Raw genomic sequence first — 21,212 nt, 5'->3', positions numbered from 1 at the left:
CCAACTGCCCCATCATTGCCTCAACTTTGGTATGTCTAGAACCAAACTCATCTCCCTCACTAACTCTCCAACCCACCACTCCCTCTCAGAGTGGCCATTTCTCTGAATAGACCATAAAACACTTCCCTCTTCTCCCAAAACCATATCCAATTCGTATTTTTTTTTTAAAAGATTTATTTTATTTATTTCTCCCCACCTCCTCGTTGTTTGCATTTGCTATGTCTGTTTGTTGTGTGCTGGTCTTCTTTTTAGGAGGTATGGGGAACTGAACCTGGGACCTCCCATGTGGGAGGGAGGCACCTAATCACTTGAGCCATCTCCTCTCCCTGCTTTGTCTTGTCTCTCATTATGTTTTCCTTCTTGTGCCTCTTGTTGCATCAGCTCACTGTCTTGCTCGTCTTCTTTAGGAGGCATCAGGAACCAAACCCAGGACCTCCCGTGTGGTAGGCAGGAACTCAATCACTTGAGCCACATCTGCTTCCCCCAGTTAGCTTTTAAAACTTATCAATTTGTTCTCTAATGTGTCTCCTTCTGGTTTCTTTCTCTCTGTGTTGCAAGAACCCAGGTGCTTTGCCCCACTGGGCCCTGCCTCAAAAGGGCAGATCTTGTTGATATCACCTCCCTTTTCAAAACCCCTCAGTGGTTCCACGGCCTCTTCAGATTAGACTCTAACTTCTTTACTCTGACATCGCAGTCCTACCACAGTCTGCCCCAACTTTCTCCAGACAGTTTTCTCTTGTCCTCTAATACTCCTTCCCTCTGATCCCATCAAGCTGGTTGACTCATTTCCCAGTAGGATTGACACATTTAGCAAATAAAAATACCCCATTACGTGTGAACTTCAGATAAACAACAAACACAGTAACATTTTAGTCTAAGTATGTCCTACTGCACAGGTATGCCTGAGGCCTGTTGCATGGGACATACCTAGACTGAAATGTTCTTTCATTTGCTATCTGAAATTCACCTTTAACTGGGCAGTCTGCATTTCTCCTGGCAGCCCTAACCCCTGGGCACACCAGGGATACCCTACCTCTCTCTGCCTGTGCTCATAGCTTCCTTCTCATCTTGGATGCCCCCCTCTCTCTCTCTTCACCCATCTCTCTCCTTCTGCCCTTCAAGGCCCAGCTCTTTCTTCTCTGGTATTGGTTATCTACACTATTTATTTGGTTTCAGACCTGGGATGCCTTATGACATGTATATTTCCTTTTCTCCACCTAACTGTTGGGCTTATCTAGAGTAGGGATTGTTCTATAAGTAGGAGAATTTAATAAGTATGCTTGGGCAATGTGGTGCTGCTGTTGATCTTTAACGCAGAGAGTGAGGATGTGAGGGGGTAGGGAAAGGGGGTCTCCAGAGGCCATGAATACAAACGTAAGGCGCCCACTGACACACAGGTCAGCACGCAGCTGCTTCACAGCAGGGGGCCAGGCGGGTGCGGGCCCCTGCCTCTTGCACGCTTCTCCCCATGCCCACCCTTCAACCTGCCTCACAGGTGCAAATTGTATTTGGTGACATCTAAATTTCTCATGGCTTCACGTGACCTCGTCAGTAAACAGATTTCACTTATATTTAAATGTCAGGGCCAGGGCTGCTGTGTAACTTGTAAACATATAGTGAGTACAGGAGTTATACTGGAACCCACACAATAAACTTTCATTTAATAGAGAAGCTAACAACAGCAACAACAACAACAAAAAAAGTCAAATTGACAAAATTTTTCTCAAAATTAGCTATCTTTAATGACTTAAAAGATTCTCAGGAGTTTGAAAATTCATGGAAGCCTGTGAAACGATTAAGAAGTCTATGAGGGAAGCAGACTTGGCCCAGTGGTTAGGGCGTCCGTCTACCACATGGGAGGTCAGCGGTTCAAACCCCGGGCCTCCTTGACCCGTGTGGAGCTGGCCCATGTGCAGTGCTGATGCACGCAAGGAGTGCCCTGCCACGCAGGGGTGTCCCTTGCGTAGGGGAGCCCCACGCGCAAGGAGTGTGCCCCATAAGGAGAGCCACCCAGCGCGAAAGAAAGTGCAGCCTGCCCAAGAATGGCACTGCACACATGGAGAGCTGACACAACGAGATGACACAACAAAAAGAAACACAGATTCCCGGTGCCACTGATAAGGATAGAAGCGGTCACAGAAGAACACGCAGCAAATGGACACAGAGAGCAGACAACTGAGGGGGGGGGATAAAAAATAAATCTTAAAAAAAAAAGTCTATGAAACTATTAAGCACTTCCCAAGGAATCTACTTTAAATAGTTAGAATTTCATAAGTGTAGTTAAAAGCATTTGTGGGCATCCAGAAACCAATGGCTAACCACAGGACTTCCACAAGTGAAAAATATATTCTTAGGATAAAATTATATAATGCATATTCTTATCTATTTTTTAAACTTTCAATAGTGTTAAAACATTTGTATTTTCATAATCTAAACATAAGAATGTGTCAAATAAGAAAGTTGTTTTCAAAGTGTTAGAGGAATGAGTTCAACATTAATAGAAATCAGGACGGGCTGCAAGCAACGTTTCTATCACGAGAGCCATGTGGAGTGACAATTCATTAAGTTCACTTAGATATTACTTTGTGGAAGTAATAAAGTGGATGTGGATTGATTTGGCAGCACTGGAGTGTCTGGAAAATAAGTGCTGAGTTTGTTTTTGTTTCTTCAGACCCATCACATTGATCTAGATTGTTTCATTTTCCTTTCTTTACAACTTAAATTCAAACTAAGAAATCTTGCTCCTCCTGCACAAAAACATCATACTTTGCTACAAGTGCCATGGAACGAAGTATAATTTTCTAGTCAGAAAAACAACCCTTAAATTCTCCCGGGAAGGAGAACAACCAATGAACTCCAGGCTGGGGCTGAGCCCCACCAAACGCTGGCCTCCTCTGCGAGTTGCAATTTGGCAGGCTCAGAATTGCTGGCTTCCAGCTCTGCTATCTTCTTCTGACAGATTTTAAACCTATCAATCTCAAACTGGGATAAGCCAAAATATCTTCTTTTACTTTTTAGTAAACTACCAGAACTTTACTTCTTTGTTCGTCATTGCAACAACATTAATAAAGTTACCCCGAGACACAAATGTGGACATTATCAGCAGTGGATGCAAATATGGTGCATCATTTAAATAAATGCACTTGCTTAATGGCAAGGAATGTCAAAAGAATTTGGAATGTCTCTAGGAGCTTTCCAAGTTTTTTGTGGGCAGCATCAAATGTTCTTGGATTTAATCCATTTCCTTTCAACCTTTCCCCTTTCGAATCCAGTGACATTTTTCAAGGCGCTCAGAAAATATATGTTGAGTGAAAGTTGTGGACTGATCATTTAAATGTAAATAATTATCTGTTAACAGTCTCGGTCACTGGAAATTGTTCAATGCTGGTTTTTCAAATGCTTCTAGAAGGTATCCCCTTGTCTGAAAATGAATGGCCAGAATTGCATTCAAAATCATCTTCATTTTCACTTAATTTAACACAAAATTTACAGTGCAAATTTTCAATAATTGTCCATTTTTGCTTGCGGGCCTATCTACTAAATGTACTCCAGACAAATATTGATCAAAGAAATGGTAGACAGATTATTGATTTGAGAAGGACAGAACAACAGATAAATATAAAAAACCATTTCTGGAAAATGGTCTTCAATGACATTATTTATACTATGCAATCCCCTGGTGATAAGATAACAAAAGAAAATTTATGAAAGATAAAATTATCTTACGGAAACAGCTACATTTTTTCAACATTTATTATTGCAATTAAAATTAAAGGCATTGGCTGGTTTCTCCATTTCTTCAGAGATATAAGCAAAGCTCAGTGAAAAGTTGCATGAGGATCTGTCCTCAAATTACATATATTGTCTGTGACTAATATCCATAGTTAATGAAGTACATTAAGAAACAACATTCAGTCTTAAAAATAACACTCACCTTAACTTGCAGACATGGAATCATTTAAAGTTCATCCTCTATTGAATCATCCTTTTCCTTTCAACTTCACTAATCCCCAATTAGTTTCTCTTCAACATATTTAAGCACCTAGAGATTCCCCTTCTCTCCTCTGAAATGTTGTCATCACCTCCATGGCTCAATCCAGTTCAAAAGTGGGGAGAGAAAAAAATTCAAATTTGCAAGCTGTTTACTTCTAACAAACGACAGAGAAGCTGCTAAGCTTTGAGCTCAATGAATTAAAGGTTGTTTGGCTAAATGGCAGGCACACTTCCTCCTATTCTTTCCGAACTTAGTTTTCCTGCCTCCAGTGGAGCTTTTTCCTTTCCTGGGCTATAAATAGGCTGGTCGTAATAGTATTGAGGAAAAAAAAGAAGGCAGGAAATGTATTTGATTTCAAAAAGCGGTCTTAGGTGCATGTGTGTGTATACATATTTTTCCAATGAACACTAATAAGCGAATAAACAAGCTAAAGAAAATTTGACCTTAGATAATTCAGCTTGGTATGTGCACCGTAATCAAATTTTTCTGTAATTTCCTAAAGTATTGGTTTTGCTATAAGTTGCCATTTTCCATAAGCAACGTTTTGGCTTGGCGAGGTATCATTTACTCTGTAAAATATCACTACAAGTACCTCATTTCCCATAGGAATGCCATATAATTTGAACTTCTAGGGGGAAGCAGGGTTGGAGAGGGGTGGGTGGGTGTAGTCACCCTAGTTTAGGGTTCTTCACCTTTTCCGTTCCACGCAGCCCTTTGCCAGTCAGGTGAAAACCACAGACCCCTTACTAAGTCCACACTATAATGTGTATCATTTAATAAATGTATCACACCTGCACCAACACATCCCCACGAGAATAATGTTTTTTGAGTTTCAATTCAAATTCATGGAACTGTTGTGAAGAACCCCTGCTCTAGTTGATTCTATTCACGCAAAAGAATTGATGTGCTTTTTGAGGCAAGGTTCAAAAGAAGGACGATATCACAAGGTAAGAAAAGCAGATATTTTTGCTTTAAAAAGTTTGAAGTCAAGTTTCTAAACCGACTAACCCTCTGCAGTAAGCTTGTAGGTTGTCCACAGCCTTGCTACTGAAAGTTGTTCAACCTCTCTCATTACCATAGACAGCAGAAGCTAAAATAAAAAGTAGTTATTTTTCCTATATTAGATTGGCAAATATAAACTTTTTTATATCTGATACTGCTGAGGTGTAGAGAAATAAGAATTTGTATAACTGCTGATGGAAAAATAATTTGGCATAAACTATTTGGAGGGTAATTCTCAGCTTCTCTCAATATGTTAAATGCACATACCCTAACAAAATACTTAACAGGGTGGTTTCTGTGAAGTGGGAATGTAGGCCTCCGATGGAAGCATGATTTTCTTTGTCATATAGATACTTTGTACTCTTTTAGTTTTTATTTTGTGAATGCCTTTCCTTAAAATCTTGAAGACAGAATTTATAAAACTGTTATCACTTAAGGTTCTTCATATGTTCTATTAGATATCTATCATCTATATACTCCATCTATCATCATTATCTATCATGTTGACTTAATGTCTGTTAACAGGTTACTTTTTTAAGTTAACACTTTGAGAAGCAATATAGGGATAGCTAGCTAATCTCTTTATGGAGAGGTTATCCAAAAGGACCTCCAAAACATGGTCCAAGCATCAGTAGCCTCTGTAGGTCAGAATTTCTGGGGTGGGGCCCAGCAATCCGTTTTAAAGATTTATGTATGTATGTATGTATGTATGTATGTATGTATGTATGTATGTATATTTTCCCCCCTTCCCCTCCTCCTGCCCTGCTGTTTTCGCTGTCTGTGTTGTCTTCTCATTTTCTCTCCTTTAGGCTTCACTGGAATTCAATCCTCAGGACCTCTGATGGGGAGAGAGGTTCCCTGTCAATTGCACCACCTCAATTCCTGGTTTCTGCTGTGCTTCACCTCGACTCTTCCCTTGTCTCTCTTCTGATGCATCATCATCTTGCTGTGTGACTCACTTGTGCCGGGGCACTGGCTCACTACACAGGCCCTTGTGTGGGCACTGGCTTGCTGTGCGGGCACGCCTTCTCTTCTTCCCTTTCACCTGGAGGCCCCAGGTATCAAACCCAGGTCCTTCCATTTGGTGGGCAAGAGCTCCATCACTTGAGTCACATCCACTTCCCATAATCTGTTTTAATTCTAGATGATTCTCATGGAGTATAAGAAGCACTGGGCTACAGAATTGTTCTACTTGCTTGTTTATTAATGCCTTTCCTTTGAAAAGGGATTTGAGCCAGCTAATTTTTTAAATCTATGTAAAATCACACAAAATTTAAAATGCTTTTCATGAAGAGTATTTACTTGTTAAGAAAGCACAATAATTTCTCAGTTACTTTGAAAAAACTACCAGAATCAAGGCAAAAGCAGTGGAAAGAACACATACTCAAGGTATTGAGAAGAGATAAGAAATTTCTAACATAGGGGGCGGTCAATTTAAATATGGATAAATTCAAAGCAAACCTTACTAACGTATTTGTGAAAACTATGAATTGTCTGAAATAACACAAAACCAAAGTAAACAATGAGGAAATAAAATCAAATGTCTTTAGATGAAAACAAAAATCCCGTTCCATGTTTTTATTTAGTAATTTAATGCTTGTTTTCTGACCCAGCCATTTCTTGTCCATTCTTGGCCTTCCTGCAAAGCCCTGTCTAATAGAAACAATAGGTTGAACAATGAACTCAGCCAGAGCCGGTGAAGGAAGAGCAGGCGTATCCGCATCCCAGGCCCAGATGGGGAGGAAAGATTTCTTAAGAGGCAGGCAGAGAGATTGAGAGGTTGAGAGAGACTGGAGACTGAATGACTTCCGTGTAATAGCAGAAAGGAAGAAGGATGTCCATGGTGGTCAGGATGTAATAGCTGGAGGGTGTTGAAGTGGCTAAAATGTGCAAGAGTTGACATTGGCGAGAAAATGGCTGGCAGTAGGTTAATACGTTTCTGGGGCAAACCATGCCCCTGTGTGAGAACAGCTCCTCGAAGAGACTCTGAGCACATTTACCAGGCTCTCATTGTTCTCTGGAAACCTTCGTTCTCTTTTTTGTGAGGAATTATTTTACTTCTCAAAAAGAACAACTTCACAGAGCTCCCAATACAGCCCGCCTCCAGCAATGAAGCATTAAACCACTTATGGGAAAAAGAAAGACTCTGTACCCTTAATCTAAAATTAATGATTGCCTTTCTCAAAAAGCATAGCGGGAAATGTCAAAGGCCTTATCAGGGAAGGTAATTGTGACTTCCTGTAACTATTTTGCCTCTGTAAATGGATGAAAAAAAATTTTTTTTAAATTATAGTCACCTAAAAGGTATTTCAGTATATACGTTATAGAGGAAGCCCTCACAAAAGTCTTCAAGGAAAAAAGCAAAAATAGTCTGCATATTTTTGCTCAAATTAACTGAGTGCACTGTACGTAGCTGAGTCCATTTGCCCCACAGGTGTCTTTAATAATAGCCGATCACTGTTGGCCAAGTGCAGAAGCCTTAGGAGGTCACCCACTTGTGGGGCACTGTGTTCCTTTGACTTGAGTTGTTGTAGCCTACTGATGAAGGTAAATCAGAACTGCTGGAATGACCAGTCAAAAAAGATACAGGTACCATATGGGTCTCTAAATTTTTGCCAGAACATTTTAAATGTAGCCAAAAGTCAGAGAGGAGTTCTACATTATAAAAATAATGATAAGCATTTTAACAACTCTTTCAGGGAACTAGGAGACTTAGGATAGAAATTAAACTCTTCCATTAACTAAATTTAATTGTGCTTATCCGAGGTTTATTTTCATTTACTCTTACTCTCATCAAATAGAAATGTTAAAGTTGCTTGCAAAATTATGACAATCCTAGCCCAAATAAAAGAGCTCACAGTCTCTCCCAAGGGAAAGCCAGCCTTGGAAAAGCGCCGCAGGAAAATCCAAACAAGGATGACTTCTCTGGATTTGGATTTGCCCTCCACTGGTTCTGTTACTTTGCCATGCACCTAAAATAAAACACTCATTTTCACATTGAAAAATGAAATTAAAAAGATCTCGAGACTCTCCCATAACAAATGCTTAGAATTTGTTCAGTTTTGTCAAGACTAAAATCTGATGTCACAATAACAAAAGGAAATTCTAACAGGTGTTGTGGCAAAGTTTTTTTGTAATAGTTCTGAAATATGGGCATTTTCGTCTTGCTGTTTCTGCCAGTTGCGTGTTTCTTTGGGAAAAGCCTGTGGACTCCACCACAAGGTTGCTTGTGAAGCTTATCACTGTTGGAGGAAGGACCAAGCTAAACCACTGTTGGGAGGAAAACAGGCAGGAAAGTAAAAACAGACCACCAAAAGAGTCATGGCAGGGGCAGTGCATGGCACACATCCGAAGGCAGGGGGAGACTACCATGGGCTCCAAAGACACTGGTTCCTAATTGAAGCAGGCTAGCTTAGGGAATGAGAAGACAAGCTGGGACCTAGCAGAAAACGCCCATGAGACACGTGTCCATGGAGACCCTCCCCAAGGCTGCTGGAAGAACCCCGCAAGAACCCTCATTTGGAATGGGATTTCATCTGGGATCAAGGTAGAGCCCAGGGTATTCCCAAGCCTGATCATTGCGCCCCCTGGAGGATTAAATGGTAGGGTATTCAATCAAAATAGCAAATAACTGAGACCCCTCCCCAAAATTAGCAAGAGGGAAGAATAATTAATGGTTTAAAAAGCAAGCAGAGATAAATCAACTTTTTTTTTTTTTTTTTTTTGCCCTTTTCTTTTCTCTGCCTGGACCAGCCTGCAAGTATACCTGGGACCTATAGTCTGTTATTTTCTTTCTCTTCTCTCATTTTCTTAATAAACTACTAGCCTAACTAAACTGGCATGCTCTTAAATTATTTTCTGTCATATAACCAAGAACCTAGGGGAAATCCGGCAACGTAGTTATTACCTGATTTTGTACAATATTTAGAAGGAAGGAGGAAAGGAAGTGGGAGAGAGCTCATGACAGTGAAATTGATTTGCCCATCAAAGATTAAAATTTATTGTCTTAGAAGTTACTCTAGTCTACTAAAAGGCCAAGTGGTGTGATTTTCTGATTTAATATTCTACCCAGGTTCCTTGCTTAAACAATAGATAAGTTGGATTTCACCATAGGGTCAATAATATATTCCATAATCCCTGGACATATAATTATGCAACTAACGTAAAAAGCTTAAAGTGAGCTTGTATTGATGCTGTCAGGGTGAACACAGCCACAAGCTTCAGAGTTCTAATATAAGTTATTTGATACAAATGTACCCCAACTAGATGCAGCAAATTAAAATAACTGAGTCTCCTGGGTATGTCCGACACGACCAAAAAAATAAAGAGTACAAGTGAGTGATGTGGAAATCTTTTTGCAATTTCAAATTCTGAATTACTTGTCATTATTTGTAGAGGTTCACTTGTGAAAGAGTGCTAGGTTTCCATAGTACCCATATGACTGTATTTACTGTCTATCGTCAGGTAATATTACTACAAATATAGCAAACTAAAAAAATATATACATCTATTATCTCACAGTTTCTGGGAGCCAAGCGTCCAGATGTGGCTTATCTAGGTCTAGTTCTTCAATGCCACAAGGCAGCCATCAAGGCGTTGGCTTGGGCTCTGGTCTCAACTGAGGATCAACTGGGGAAGGATCTGCTTCCAAGCCCTTGTGGATATTGGCAGCATCCAGTTCCTTGCAGACTGCTGGACCGAGGGCTTCCGTTTCTTGATGACTTTGGAGGAGGCTACCATCCGCTCCTTAATAGGTTGTCTTCACTATAAGCAGCTTTTTCAAAGTCAGCAAGGGAAATACAGTGTTTTAGAAAAATTGTTTACAGACTGATGTACTTGTAATCATGTACATCCATCACCTCTGCCAGCTCGAGCTGGTTAGAAGCAAGTCATAGGCCTGGCCCACACTCAGGGGGAGGGGACTAAAGGGCATGACTACCAGGAGGCAGGGATGGCGGGAACCACCCTAGAGTCTGCCTGCCGCAATGGGTATCTGACCTCGTACTCACAATCTCAGGTGGATCACCGAAGGACAGCTAGGAACAGTGTTACCCTCAGACAGAATAGACTTCTCCTCATTGCCCCCTCCCCCCCAAGTAAGAACCTCAACTTTTCTCTTTTAAATCAGTGGGAAGGGTGCTGCCTTGAAAGAAAATCAAGTCAGCTCCTTACCATTATGCACTTCTCAGCAACTCACTACCCTGAAAGTCCTTGCAGTAGTTTGAGGCTCTTACGGACCACAGAAAAGACTGCGTCCTTAGAGCTGATCCATTTCTGTGGTGTAAACCTACTGTAGGTGGGCCCTTCCTTTTGATTAGATTACTCCAATAGGGAGTGACCCAGGATGGATCTTAATCCTCTTCCAGGACTCCTTTATAAACTTGATGAATATAGAGAGAAGGAGCCACAGAGACAGAGAAACCCACGGAAGTGGAGCCAGCAAGCCCTGGAAATCAGACAGCTGAAAGCAACGAAACCTGGAGAAGAGAGACACTGCCATGTGCCTTTCCATTTGACAGAGGAGTCTAGGATTGCCAGCAGCTGGTCTTCGGGGAGACAGCATTGCCTAATGCCTTGAGTTGGACATTTTTCTCAGCCTCAGAAATAGAAGCTTGTAAATGAATAAATCCCCATTGTAAAAGCCAACCCATTTCTGGTGTATTGCTTTTGGCAGCTTCTAGCAAACTGAAATAGTCCTCTGGCTCTATCCCTGAGATGCTTTCAATTCTAAGCCTCTATGACTTTGGATCTGCCCTTCCAAGCCTCTCAAGACATTTTGGAATGCCACAAATCCTACTTTCTGGTTGCATACAAGCATTTGGTGACCACTCTGTTCCTGTTGACATCTTAATAGAACAATTTGGCAGGAGAAAGAAAATTTATAATGTCTCAGTCCTTTAGATAAGTCAAAAGGCAAGTCTATTGGGATCCAATTTTTTATTTCCATTTTAATGTTTATATTTCTAAAGGCATGATGTCATTTTAAAAATACATGGAGATAAAGCCATTATTAACTTCATGTTGGATAGGCAAGATTTGGGCTAAAAATGATGTTCTCTGTTGGGAACAAATTACATTGCACATTATATCCAAGGAATATTGAGAGCAACAGAAAATCGCTTTTGTCATTATAAACTCATAGAGTCTCAGGGTTAGAAAGCGTCTTCATGGTCATCTATCTAAACACCCATCTGATGGGCAAATCTCTTCCAGAACATGAAGAACAAATTATCTTGTTAATTTCAAAGTAAAAATTGATAGATGTCATTGGACTCCCTTGCAAAATCATAAATGGAATTGACTCTATTAAAAATAAAATGATGAATTTAATCTAAATGAGGCAACCCAAAATTGCTTTGATCACTAGATAAATAAACTTTTCTTTTTCTTCAGGCCAAATACTGAATTTTTAAGCATATATTCACAATTATTCTTGTGGGGATAGACTATGTAATGGAGCAGTATAAATGGTCTCTAATCCTTCATTAAGAATACAAATTAAAAGTTGTAAGTCTGAGTGAAACTAGAAATGCTCCATTTCCATTTATAGGGTGAAGAGGAAAGTTCAAGAAGAAAATTACTTTTCAGAGATATATGAGATTAGAGCATCTGACAGTCTGGATTTCAAAACAATGAAGCTGCATTTTTAGAATAAGTGTAATCTTATAGCTTCTTACTATATGACTTTTTCAAATACCAAATATTAATGCACAATTAACTCTAAAAGAAACCAGAATGCTACATATTTTATTTGGCCTATCAAAATACTTTTGGTTTTTCCTGAATGTTTTTCAACCATGTATAAGCCCTTACTTAGTAGAAAGATCTGAGTTTGAGCCATATGAGAGAAAAACAAGCATTTTGTCTTTACCTTAAAAGCAACACACATTCTAAATCAGAATTTCTTATAGTGTGATCTGATGATAGCCTGTACCAGAGTAACAGAGGGAGCTAGTTTAACATGCAAACTTCTGAGTCTTGAATCCAGAGGATTCTAATTCTGTAGGCCTTGAAATAAGCATTTATAATAAATAAGTGATTGTTATTGCTCACTGAGCTTTGTGAATTAATGATCTGGCGGTCAAACATATATATTAATATATTATAAGAGAGTGACCCAAGGGAACAGGTCTTGAAAGTGCTGAGTGAGTTCTGGTTATTACTCTAGCTAACATCAGGGCTCCATATTGGAAAATATGCTTTGGTGCAAACTTTTTTAAGTTAATCCTGATTTGAGTCAAATGGTAACAAATGCAGTTTGAGTCTGTTAGACTAGGATTGAAAGGAGGGACAACTTATAAAACCCAATCCAATGACAAGGAGTCAAGTCTGAGAAAGAAAGCAAGGAAAGCTGAAGTCACACATTACATCCTTACTGGCATAAGCACAGACAGATAGACCAATAGAATAGAATTGAGAGTTCAGAAAGAAACCTACACATCTATGACCAACTGACTTTTTATAAGCTTGCCAAGTCCACTCAATGGGGAAAGGATAATTTCTTCAACAATCAGTGCTGAAAAAAACTGGGTATACACATGCAAAAGATGGAAAGTGAGCCCCTACCTCACATCGGATACAAAAATTAGCTCAAAATGGATCAATGATCTAAATACAAAGTGGAAAACTATAAAACTCTTAGAAGAAAACATAAGGGAAAAAGCTTCAGGGCCTTGATTAGACAATGGATTCTTGGATATGACAACAGAAGCATGAATAATAAAAGAAAAAAAATAGGTAAAATGGATTTCATCAAAACTGAAAACTTTCATACATCGAAGTACATTATCAGGAAAATGAAAAGACAACCTACAGAATGGAAGAAAATATTCAGAAAGCATGTATCTGATAAGGGTTAATACCCAGAATATATGAAGTATTCCTATAGCTCAATAACAAAAAGACAACCCAATTGAAATATTGACAGAGAACTTGAATGGACACTTCTCCAAAGAAGATAAGCAAATTGCCACTAAGCATATGAAAATATGTTCAGCATCATCAAACGTTAGAGAAATGCAAATCCAAACCACAATGAGATATCCCTTCACACCCACTACAATGTTTTTTTTCTCTTTAAAAAGGGGACACTAACAAGTGTTAGTGAGGGTGCAGAGAAATAGCAATCTTTGTACATTGTTGGTGGGAATGTAAATGGTGCAGCCACTGCCAAAAGTTTTGTGGTTCCTCAAAAAGTTAATTATAGAATAACCATTTGACCCATAATCCCACTTCTCTATATATATCCTAAAGAATTGAATACAGAGACTTGAACAGATATGTGTACACCATCGTTCACAGCAGCATTATTTATAATACCAAATGGTGGAAGCAACCCAAGTGTCCACCACAGATGAATGGATAAACAAAATACGGCATATACATAAAGTGGAATATTATTTGGCCATAAAAAGGAATGACGTTCTGATCCATGGCACAACATGAATGAACCTTGAATCATCATGTTGAATGAAATAAGCCAGATACTAAAGGACAGATATTGTTTTATCTAACTTACATGAAATAATTAGAATATGCAAACTCACAGAGTCATGAACTAGAACACAGATTACCAGGGGCCAAATGGGAGTGAGGAATGAGGTGTTAATGCTTTATTGGTGTGGAATTTCTATTTGGGGGGATGGAAAACTTTTGGTAATGGATGGTCATACAATATTCTGCATATAATTAACACCACTGAATTGTATATCTGAAAATGGATAAAATGTGAAATTTTAGTTTGTATATATATGTTATCAGAATAAAAAATAAAACAAATCAGAACAGAATTGTGCAACACATTAACCCTAATGTAAACTACGGACTATAGTTAATAGTATAATTTTAATAATTTGTAATAATATTGTTTCATCAGTTGTAACAAAGGTACACACTAATTCCAATACTAATAACAGGGAAAGCTGGTTGTGTGGGGGGTAGCACGTATGGGAACTATGTACTTTCTGTAAGATTTTTCTGTAAAACTACAACTGCGCAAAAGAAGGAAGGAAGGAGAGAAGGGAGGGAGGGAAGGAAGGTAAGAAAGAGAGAAAGAAGGGAAGAAAGGGAAACTGATCCATGCTACAAGATGGATGAACCTTGAATACATCATGTTGCGTGAAATAAGCCAGATCCAAAAGGACAAATATTATATTATTTCACTTGTATGAAATACCTTGAATAATCCAATTCATAGAGACAGAAAGTAGATTATCGGTTACCAGGGGTAAGGACAGGGATGGGTAAATTACTGCTTAATTGGTTCAGAGTTTCTGTCCGGGGTGATGAAAAAGTTTTGCTAATGGATGGTGGTAGTAATTAAGCCACTGAATTGCACGCATGAAAGTGGTTAAAATGGGATGTTTTGTATTTGTATGTTACCACAATAAAAATGTTTAAAAACACACAGAAAAAACAAGTGTCTGTTTTAAGAAGATAATAAAACTTGAAGGAAAGAGTAAAGCAAAGATAGATGAGTGAAGAAGCAGAAAAATTGCTTGTTACACTTTTGCCATCTGACTGTGGGAAGGGCGTACTAGGCAGACATGCTCTCCAGAGCTAGAACATGAACTGTAAGCCCTTGTCAGATACTAGATAGGCCACTCAAATCTTAGGTGAACAAACGACTTTGACTGAAGTAGAATGGAGATGAGTCAGGGTATGAAGCTTGGGGACTAAAAAAGGTATTTACCATCACTAAAACTTATTTCAGACTTGGGAGGTCTGAAGAGATCTGTGATGAATTTCATTGCACTAGTTAACTAGGTTTGGAGTGGCTGAGACAGCCTTTGGGGAATTGTGGGTCTCTTTATGGTCTGGGCCCCAGATGTCATAAATATTATGTGTCAAAAGGTACCATGCCCCATGCAGAGCCATCAGAAGTTCTCCAGAGCCATGTTTAATTCTTTGAATGGGCCATGGTAATGCCACAGGATGGGATGGGATAGATGGCATCAGAGAGGACAAGAAAAAAAGCCCATTCTGGACAAGGCATTAAACGGATCAATTTGGAGGACTAGATACTGCTTCTACTGTGGGTTGGTTCTCATCTCATACAGGTCCTGCTATAGGAAAAGAAGCATAGTAAAAAGTAAAAAAAGCATAGGATTGGAGTCACGAATCTGGCAGTCAAATCCTACTGCATCTTTAAGCTATCTAAATATCAATTTCCTCATCTATACTACAAATTAGAATAATACCTCCCTTTTAGTATTAAGGATAATTATACAATATGCAAGCACAATACCTGGCCCAAGTACATTCAATAAATGGCAGTAGTGGTAGCTTCTAAAATGATGATAATTGATCTTCTTGGTCTTCTTTCCACAGCAGACTTCAAAATAGTCCCTGTACCCTATGTGATTCTATTTTTCAGGACAAGGTATTTTTCATAGCTATTTTGGCTCTTTAGCCCATAAAGGCTGTGAAATTCGAATATTAAGATAGGAAAAAGGAAGGAAAGATGAAAGGAGGGAGGGAGGGAAGGAGGGAGGAAAACTCATTTCTGTTTTGTCTTAAATAATCCAGATTCAAGTGATCAGATTTTATCATCATAGAGAGTGTGGTCATTTGAGGTATGTATTCATACCTTGAACATTGTTTTTAAGTACTAGCATATTTCACCAAATCTATTATATTATTGTTTTATGTGACCCAAGAAATTTTTAAAAAACTCCTACCAAATAAGCTGCTTTAAGTCAACAATTGTATGGCCCATTCCCTTCAGGAACCATTGAAGCATCTCCTACTTCTGCTGCTGTAGCTTGAACAGATTTAAGGTGCTGCACATTTTTACTCCCAGAACAATGGGGGATGTTGCCATATGTTTTATGAATCCACAAAGCCCATTCTGGTTTCCCAGAAGGAGTTTTTGCTAAAGGTAATAAGGTCTTTACTCCCAGGAACTCAAATCTCCAGAATCTGTCCCCACCAATGGTAAATTACTACAGAAATCCCAATATGATTCAAGATAATTGCCGTAAGCAGGGTCCAGTTTCTTGTAAAGTAGACAGAGGGTCAGATGTCAACTGGGAAGGTATCCTTTTTCATAAGAAGGTGAATCAGTCACAATTCTTGGTTGCAAGGTACAAAACATCCTGAATGTTTTAGTTTTCCAGGCTACTATGCCAAATACTACACAATGGATTGGCTTAAACAATGGGAATTTATTAGGTCATGATACTGAGGCCAGGAGAAGTCCAAAACTGAGGCATCAGCAAGGCAATACTTTCTTTCCAAAGTCTGTAACATTCTGGTGTTGACTTGCCAGCAATCCTTGGGGTTCTTTGGCTTTCCCATCACATGACAATGTCCTCTCCTTTCTTTTCTGGGTTCCATTGACTTCTGGTTTCCAGCTCCTCCTCGTGGCTTTTTCTCTGTGTGCCTGGTTTTCTTCTGTTTAAGAGAACTACAGTCATCAGATCAAGGCCACACCCTAATCAAAACAACATCGTGGGGAGCCAGTATAGTTCAGTGGTTGAGTGTCTGCTTCGCACTGGGTTCGATCCCCAGTACCTCCTAAAAATAGCAACAACATCTTCAAGAGAGCCATTTACAATGGGCTCATACCCATGGGAACCCAGACTGACTAAGAAGATTTGTTTTCTGGGGTACATAATTCAACCTACCACACTAAGTTAACTGGCTAATGTGAAAAGTGCATTTTGTGAACTCATTTAACTAAACTTCAAGGAAAACAGAAGTGGAAGGACTTTGGGATGTCTGGAAACCAGCACTGGATTTTTTTTTTCAGGCTTTCATCTTTGCTTCAAACTTTCTAACTGGATTCTCCCTGAGAATGGAAATGTGGCTTTGCTGCACTATGTCCTCATCGTCCTCACAGTGACCAGAGAGGAAAGGAGCTCCTATCTCCCACCTCCAGTGAGAAAACCCTTGTGGCAGGACTCTGATTGGCTTGGGTAATATATCCACCTCTTATCATAATACTGGGGACATGGATGAGGTAATGCCACTGAGTTTCATGGCCATTGCCCATCTTAGAGAAGCTGCCTCTGTCGGAGTGAAGGTGGACAGACACAAACAATGGATATCCTGGTCCTCCCTCCCCTTTCCTGATACAAAGATTGGGGTGGGAGGGATTCTAGATCAAGGTAGGCCAAAATCAAGTTGAAGAATCTGAGAATTCTGGTCTGGTGGCTGGTATCTTAGCGAAGATAGTCCATCTCCTTCTTGTTGTGTTGGTTGTGTTGGTTAATAAGACATAAAGAGTGGAAAACTTGGGAGTGAAGTTAGGGGTGGTACTTAGGGAAAAAAAAGACAGGAATTTTCTCATGAGAATAACAGGGACATTGCACTCCAGGTCTGTGGAATCATGAGCTATCTCAACAGAACTCACCTCGGGAGCTCCAAGTCTTTTTCTAAAATAGTATTTCTCAGGGTCAGTCTGGGATGATGCTACTGGAAATTGGATAGAGACCTTCTGAACCAAGAGATAATATGCTTTCAGGAACAAAGTTCAGTATTTCATAAACTTGGATCTCTGTAGATGCCAAAATTCTCTACGAAAATGTTTTAATTATGATTTTATTTAAATGATGATAGCCCTTAAAGAATTAATATACAAATATTTGGGACATCTGAAAAGAAGGTGTTCCGCAGCAGAAGTACAACTTATGTGAGTGAAGGACAATTTACTTTTAGAAAATACCATCTGTCATATTAAATTTTACAGTTTAATTTTATTCACATCACTGTTTTGTTTACATGTAATTGGAAAATTTATTTGGTTTTATAATTGCAAAGGAATTGTTCAACACTGGGAAACCGCAGGAAGAATTTTTAGGCTGTATGTTACTCCAGACATTCCTAACAAGTTCACCAAAAATGGCTTAAAGGTTACCAAGAAAGAGGTGCCTTCAGTCCTCTGGGTGGCACAGTGGGTTTGGGGTCAGTTTTCTCCCACTGGAGCAGAACCTTTATTATCCCAATATACCAAATACATATTATTTTTTCATTCTATTTTTTTTAAAGATTTATTTTATTTATTTCTCTCCCTTTTCCCCCCATTGTCTGCTCTGTGTCCATTCACTGTATGTTCTTCTCCATCCACTTGTATTATCAGGCAGCACTGGGAAACTGCGTCTCTTTTTTTGTTGCGTCATTTTGTTGCGTCATCTTGCTGCGTCACCTCTCTGTGTGTGCGGCACCATTCCTGAGCAGGATGTACTTTTTTCACACCGGGTGGCTCTCCTTGCAGGGTGCACTCCGTGGGCATGGGGCTCCCCTATGCGGGGGCACCCCTGCATGGCAAAACATTCCTTGTGCATGGCAGCACTGAGCATTGGCCAGCTCACCACGTGGGTCAGGAGGCCCTGGGTATAGAACCATGGACCCTCCATATGGTAGGTGGATGCTCTATCAGTTGAGCCACGTCCACTTCCCTTCATTCTATTTTTTTAATGCACAAGCATGGGAAAATCTTTGGAAGCTTCAGGAAGTACTGATCTGAGGTCTTACAGGATCCCACTTACTGGCATTCAGAAAATGCTTGGGGCAATGTACAGGCCACTACCATTACCAGTCCTGAAGAACAGACATGGCTGTTCATTTATTGCCTCCAAGATCCAGGCAATGTTCCCTCCATTCTCCAGGTGCAATTTCATGGAGCTCCAAGTGCCAAATTAGAAAATGGATGCAGGCATGGAGAGGAGCTCTCTAGAGGCAGCAGTCAGCCAAGACGGGTTGGCATCCTTCTTCTTTATAAAGAACTTTGGTTCTTCTACTGAAGAGGTGGAGGATCTGATGAACTCTCAACACAAGCTTGCATAAGTGGAGTTATGCTTAGCAGTTGTACACTATCCTGATGCAGAGGCACATTTTCTCTTCCCGATGAAGAAAGTGTCCTGGTAAGTATTGGAGGTGGTAGGGATACTGGGGTTGACAAGGAGCTGAGAAGGCAGGGAGGTCAATAGAAACCTGAGAGGTCTGTAACTTTGGCTGGTAGGTTATTGGACTCCCTAAGCCATGGCCTGGTTTTCAAAACAGCACAGTGGACCCAGTCATAGCACCAAGGGATGACTTGAGGGAGCCTCTACTCCCAAAGTCATCCCAAATAAACATTGCAGTCTATATAAAAACAGGAAAACACAAAAGCATCTTTAATACAAGCTGCTTAGCTCATCTCCCAAGTCATCTGCTACTCCCAAGCCAGGTATAGAGTTGTGGTTCTACTACCGCTGCCTCTGAATCTAGCAAGGCTCAGATCTGGAGGTGGCCACTGATAGCTCTGACCTCCATGGGTGGGGCCTGCCCAGCCTCACGCCCTGATAATGGACATGTGCTGTTCAGGCTGGGATGCACAGATGATGTGGCATGCTATATTCCAGTACATGCACACTTATGTGCCCACCTGGAGGTGCCAGCTGAGAGTGACGTCTACAGCCAGCTGCAGCAGCTTTCAAGATCACCCCAGAAATTTGTAGTCTTGAAAATGAAACTAACTCTTCAGGCAGACATCCTTAGGGGCCCTCCTGGGACCAGGCAAGAAGCGCTCATGATTCTTTCTCTGGTTCTGGGACAGCGTTGGGACCCGACAATGTCCAGGATAAGTGTCTCTCCCTTATGGTCTTTGTCATATTTATGTACAGGCAATAGAGTATGTTACATAGTTGATCAGGAATCCTGCCTGCTTAAAAGTATATAATTCTAGACATGAGGAAAACAGTCATTCAAACTTTACTTTAAACCCATAAGCCTCAGTTGTCTATAGTGGTTTTAAAAAATGTTTTGTGGATTCTTTGACTCTCCTGCCATCAGAAGGTAGAGTTTATGTCCCCTCCCCTTGGTCCCAGATGGACCTTTGTGATTGCCTGGATGAACAGAATGGGGCAGAAGTGGGATGATATGTGACTTCTGAGGCTAGGTTAAAAAAGATGCCGTTTCTGCTGGTTTCTTTGGGGACAATTGCTCTAGCCAACATCTGCTGCCATGTAGCAAATCAAAATACACTAAGACCACCATGTGGAAGGTTCACATGGAGCAACTACAGAGAGAGAGGGAGTGAGAGTTACCTAAGGCGTCTCAGTTGCTCCTGCCCCCAGCTATTCACATGTTACCAGCCCAGCTTTCAAGATGATCCCAGGCTCAGCCACCCTCTGACTGCAACGCCATGAGAGTCCCCAAGCCAGGACTGCCCAGCCAAGCTGTTTCCAAATTCCTGACTCACTGAAATCATGAGAGACAATGAATATTTTGGGTTACTTGTTATGTAGCATTTGATAACCAGCTAGAGACTGAAAGTAACTGAAGCTGCTCAAGGAAGTTCAAGAGATTGTTGGAATGTGTGCCAAATCTCTCCAAAGAAGGGAGTTGAGGTGGGTGCAAGCTGTTTTTTTTTCTGCTCATGGAGCAGACAGTCTGTACTCACTGCTTAAGTGAAGAGCACAGAGTGTAATTTCCTTGTAAGTACTGGAAATGGAAAGTGATAATAACAATTTGTTCAAGATTGCCAGGGCAAAGGCAGAGACTTTAAGAATTGAAATGTCCAGGAAATTATTAAAATATCTTCTTCTACTGGTGGTGGAAAGGAGTGGGGGCATTGCGGTGAGGGGTTGGGGAGAGGGTTGGAACTGGCAAAGTGGCCAGGGTCAGGGCGGGTTCCAATGGGCCAGAATAAGAGCGAGCTGTGCAGTTTTAATCTTTCAAGTTCAAACCCACTCATCTATACCTTGCTTTGTGACGCTGGGGCTGAAACTCTTCAAATGACATTTCTTCTTTGCCAGCTGGGTCCCTCTTTGTCGCCATAGAGGATGCGTCAGGGAGCCTGAAAGACTAGAGAAGGGACGGACTTGCCGCTTCCTGTTTGCTCCCTACTCCTTTGACATCACCCCAGCAAAGCATCTTCACCCTGGCAGAGGCAATTCCTTCCCACAGCAGCAGCTGAATCCACCGTTTAATTTTGACCTGTTTGTAGAACCAGTTTCTTTGTAGCTCCTCAGAGACACCAGCACCAAGTGGCCAGTGCACCTCCTCTGAGATCTGAGTTTCAGCCCTGCAGGAACAGGACTCCTCCTTTAAGTTTCTAAGTTTGATAGTTCCAAACTCTTTGTTCCCTCGCCAGAAGGATGGTAGCTACTACCTGCAGTTGCTATCTGTGATATTTTGAGTTCTTTTTAACCCTTTTCAGTTACCTAGCTATCAACTTTATACCTAGTTAACAATTCTTTATATTAAAATTTCCCTGTTCACATATCCTGGG

At 40.4% G+C, this 21,212-nt stretch overlaps 1 protein-coding gene and 1 long non-coding RNA gene across 9 annotated transcripts in view; one reads left to right on the top strand and one right to left on the bottom strand.

The window, feature by feature from the left end:
- The window catches only part of RASGRP3 (RAS guanyl releasing protein 3), a 107,821-nt gene extending 103,566 nt beyond the window's left edge, over window positions 1-4,255 (bottom strand). For 2 of the 8 annotated variants that reach the window (XM_004452826.4, XM_004452829.5), the window contains exon 1: window positions 3,935-4,107. The gene's annotated coding sequence lies outside the window, so the exon portion shown is untranslated. Of the gene's footprint in view, window positions 1-3,934 lie in introns of all 8 variants that reach the window. The other 6 variants (XM_004452827.4, XM_071208760.1, XM_012523071.4 and 3 more) reach the window with 6 other exon arrangements.
- Window positions 1-8,831, top strand: part of LOC105745598 (uncharacterized) — a 28,680-nt gene extending 19,849 nt beyond the window's left edge. The window contains exon 3 of the long non-coding RNA XR_009181111.2: window positions 5,806-8,831. This is a non-coding gene — a long non-coding RNA (uncharacterized lncRNA). The remainder of the gene's footprint in view (window positions 1-5,805) is intronic.
- Window positions 8,832-21,212: the final 12,381 nt, after the last annotated feature.

The sequence above is a fragment of the Dasypus novemcinctus genome, chromosome 17 (genome assembly GCF_030445035.2).
Source record: "Dasypus novemcinctus isolate mDasNov1 chromosome 17, mDasNov1.1.hap2, whole genome shotgun sequence".
NCBI classification, from domain to species: Eukaryota; Metazoa; Chordata; class Mammalia; order Cingulata; family Dasypodidae; genus Dasypus; species Dasypus novemcinctus.
Note: the sequence above shows the minus strand (reverse complement) of the source record. Positions and strands in the feature narration are given on the sequence as shown.